The sequence below is a fragment of the Felis catus genome, chromosome C1, assembly GCF_018350175.1.
Source record: "Felis catus isolate Fca126 chromosome C1, F.catus_Fca126_mat1.0, whole genome shotgun sequence".
Taxonomy (NCBI): domain Eukaryota; kingdom Metazoa; phylum Chordata; class Mammalia; order Carnivora; family Felidae; genus Felis; species Felis catus.
The window spans coordinates 95,654,743-95,659,358 of NC_058375.1; positions in this window are offsets into that span (position 1 = coordinate 95,654,743).

Below are 4,616 nucleotides of genomic sequence, written 5' to 3' on the forward strand. Positions count from 1 at the left end.
AAGAGCTCGTAACATACCAGTCGAGTGTGGAGACACATGTTGCATCGCTAGCTGAGCAGGACCCTCCGAGGAAGCACCTGGCCCCAGGACTGAGCAGACGCCACCAGCTCCAGTGAGGGACAGGACACAGTCCAGAGAGTGAGGGTCAGTCCAGGGCAAAGGAAGTGGGAAGGAGCTGCCCCCTCTGATCCCCATCACTGAGTGCTGGCGAAGATGCTCAGCCTGAGACTCATTAGCAAGAGGAAGCTGCCTTCAGAGCCGCCACATCCCTGTGCCGTCTCAGAAACGCTATGAGAAAGTCAGTAAACAGGTATTTGGGGAGGCTTTTCTAAAATCCCTTTGAACACATTCTTAGCCAAGAATATAAGTTGAGAGAAAGAAGCTGCCAACTTGTGAGAGGGGCTGAGTATTACGAAGAGAGCATTACATCCCCCTCTGGGAGAGCCGACTGGCACGGCAAAGAAACTTAATGAGACTCCATATCCTGCCTCCTCTGCTGCTCCTTTGCAGGGATTGGAACGCAAATCTCCGAAGTGGGGGAGGCTTATTTGATGCACGGTAAAAAGCAAGGTGGTTTGCAGCAAGTGTTTGTTAAGTTTTCCTTGGGCTTAAAAGGCCAGCAGGGGCCCTTCCTTTGCAAAACAAGAAAGAAGGGGAAACAAAGCTGTGTGTGGAGATCCTGGAAAGTTTCCCTTTTCATCAATTCTTCAGAAACTAACAGAAAGGAGCCCAGTGATGACAAGGTGCCTGCCTCCCCTTTTCTAGGTGTCCCTGAGAGAGTCCAACCAGGGCTCTGCTCTTCAGGGCACAGCTCTCCAGGCAGAGGAAACACCAGCCAAGTTGGAGAAACAGAATCTCTACCCCCAATGCAGCTACAAAAGAGCTACCCCTTTTCTGCTAACCAAGGAGTGGAGAGGAAGTGTGATAAAAAAGTTCCCTAGGTGATTCAAGGGTGGAATGGGGTGGGGTTAACTTTTTTCAAGAGCCTCCCATGTGTTAAATACTGAGCTCGGCACAATGCATAATGATCTCCTAAGAAGGCTACGATGAGATTCTCACGTTAGCCAAATTGATAGAGAATAGTTGGGGAAGGAAGGAAAGGAAGGAAGGAAGGAAGGAAGGAAGGAAGGAAGGAAGGAAGGAAGGAAGGAAGAGATGGAGGAAGAGAAGGAGGGAGGGAGGGGAGAAAGAAAGAAAAATCTTATAGTCAAACAGGATTCAAATCCCAGATGTCCATTGCTGACAAGCCAGGACTTCATTTTCCTTCCTTACAAAATAAAAACTAAGATTGTCATCAAGTGGATGAGAATACTCTGGGACAGTTCCTAGCTCAGAGCCTGGTACATGGAAGGTGCTTGATTACTATTTGTTCATTTATTTATTTACTATTAATTACTATTTGTTCATTTATTACTATTTGTTCATTTGGCTAAAAGTTAGAGTTGCAGTGTGGGAAGAGAAAGAGATGTAGAATCTGCAGACCCGAATTCAAGTTTGATTTTGCCACTCACGGAGCGAATGATGTGGTACAAATCATTCAGCTTCTCTGGGCTTCAAACGTCTCCTTGTGACTGATGAAAACAATCTACCTCAATTGCTGTGAGGTTGAAATGACATACTATCTGTAATACACTTGGCACCACGCCCTACCCTTTGAAAACTCTGTAAACAGCAGTGATTAGTGCCAGCTACTTGGTGAAAGGGCATTGGGGATTGAGGGTGGGAAGGTATCGAGAGAGGTTAGCGTCCTGGACATTTAAATAGTTGCAAGTGCAGATTCCAAATATTGTAACCTGGTCTTTTGCATGTCGTGCCCGTATGCAAATATTTAACCTGGAACTAGCATGGTGGGGGCGGGGGGTGGTTACAATAGTGAAAGCCTGTCATCTGATTGAGCTTTCTGTACAAGTGGAGGGGGCAGGTGAGTGGGCAAAATGGAATCTTCCAGGCATCTACACAGGAGCATGCTGATGCTCCCAGCTCAGGAGGAGCAAGGGTCTGGGGGCTTTGGGAAATGTTTAAACTTATGGTATTGTATCAGCAGCCAACTTGGAAAACACCGTTCACCGACCACTTACTGCCGAGAAGAGTGTGTTGCACCATAGACCATAAACCACATTGTCTGGCTAGGACAAAGACAGCTGTTCAGCTGTCCCATTCTACTGCATGGGGATGTTGCAAGGGGAGAACTTAGGGGATGGAGGAGGAAGGAGGAAGGACAAGGCAGCCAGTTCCCCTGTTCCATCCACAGAGACCTGTCCTGGGAACACCTCCCTCTTGATTCCTGCCCTGTGTCCTTCCCTACACTCGGCAAGCTGGAGAGTTTGGATGTTCCAACTTTCGTGGACTCATCTTTCATCTCCAATGACAGTTTAAGTTTATTAAAAAGTAGGTGCTGCCTCTCTCCTGCCAGGTCTTGGGGGAGGGTTGAAGTTGATTAATGCTCATGAGGCCCTGAAGAAGAGGGAGGAGCCTGTGGTTTGCCACCCGCAAAAAGCAGAAAAAGGGGCCAACGAGGCATCCAAAGGGCGGCAAGGGTGGGACAGAAAGTCAGCAACCCCCTGAAGACTACCCTGTTTGGAGGTCACATGAACACAGTCAGCCCTGGGCTTTCTCGGCTTGTAGGCACTGAGCTAAAGTTCATTATGTTTGCTACCAGTCCCTGTTATTGGCACAGTGTTGTCTTTTGGAAACCATGTGAAACAATGGCTCATGGCCAGTTTACCCTGCAATGCTTATTTGAGTCGCATAGACTGAGTTCTGGGAAGAGCTGACTTGAGAAGGATGAATGGTGACCTATCCCCTAAAGAACAGTCACTGAAGGACGACTGAGGGCTGACGACCCTCAGCACGGCTAGGGTGAGGTCCAGAGTGCCTGCCCCCATGCCCCTATTTACCAGGCGTGCTGGGTCGGGAAAAGTAGGCAGCTCTACCTGAGCCTTGTTTTCCGCATTTATGAAATGCAAAAAATTCTCATTACAAGGAAGATTTTTGTTTACCTTTTCTTGCTTTTTCTTTTTTTTAAAACTGGAAATTTGTACCTTTTATTTATTTGTTTTATATAGAAATGTATCGTCAAGTTAGCTAACATACAGTGTGCTCTTGGTTCTGGGGGTAGATTCCCGTGATTCAACACTTACGACGCTCGACGCCCATCCCAACAAGTACTCTTGCTTTTTCTTTATATTGCATCTCTCTGAGCCGACGAATGCCAGCTAAACTTCTTGTGATCATTTCACAGTATATGTTAGTCAAACCATGAATGCTGTACATCTTAAACTTACACAGTGAAGTATGTCAATTGTATCTCAATACAACCGGAAAAAATGGAGAAAATATTGCCAGTCATTTGATTAATATTAACAGACATTTACTGATCAATAAAACTATGTGCCAGAAATCATGCTAGGGATATTCTGAGGTGAGTAAGACACTGTCTCTGCCCTCAAGGAGTTGACAGTGCAATCTACCTACTTGTATCAGACACTCCTAGGAACTACTTGGGCTCATCTGTCTCTTGTTCTGTTTGCCACTGAAGCCTCCACATTTACACGAACTCTACGTGACATAACACAGGCACAAGCTGACAGTGCCTTGCCCTGCTCCTGCACAACTCTGGTCCCCTACCTTAAGCCCCTTGTGTTGACATCTTGGCCTGAGACATCTCAGGACCCTACTCGGCACACACATATAGGCAACCCAGAAATGTAGGGGAGTGAGTGCCCCAAAGGGAAAAAACAGGAGTTGGAGTCTGTGGGTAAATTCTTCCCCAGTTCTCTTCCTGGATGAATGTTGCTAAGGTGCTGTTTACATGGCTTCTCAGGGAACAATCCTGTGCAGTCAGTCATCAGTCACACTTAGGAGCAGCTGGTTGCTAACACACCCTCACACTAACTCTCCTGTTCCCTGCTTCACCCGCTCTATCTCATTCCTGCCCCCTGGGACTGCACTTTCTAACAAAGCAATAGCATACGAACCTTTTTGTCAGTCTCTGTTTTCTGTTTTCTTAACCCACACTAAGACAGCTGGTATCCAGAGTAGAAGGCAGATCCTAGAAAGCAGAACCCCCGAGGATGGGATTTTGAAGGTGGATCATTCAGTCTGATGGCAATAAGAGCCCCACTGCGAATAGTGAGGAAAGTGGTGATAACCTATAGCAGATGGTGGTACACAAACCCGGAGCTTTTACTTCACGTTGAGATCATGTGTGGGATGAGGCACTGAATATGACGGCTGTGGTACTTGAACGGTATACAAGCCTTGATGATTACATGGAGTGATCTGGCTTTGTTGACTGCATTGGAAATTGTGACTAAAGAAAATGAGAGGCTTGGGGAAGCTAACTGCCAAGTCAAAGCACCACGCGGAAGCCAGAGGTCCTCCTTGGCAGATTTAAAGAGACTCTCATCTCGTAAAGCTTCAGGACACACAATGCTGAGTATCCAGCCTAGGATTTCACTGTAGGGGTCCTATAAACGCCAAGAATACATGCTCAGCTTCTACTCTCTTACATTAGAGTCAGGAGTCAGGCAGGAAAAGGCAGGGATCACGAAACCTGGATTGGGGGCATTTGAGGGGACAAGCCTGAGAATCTTGAACCCTCAAGTTCCACTGCC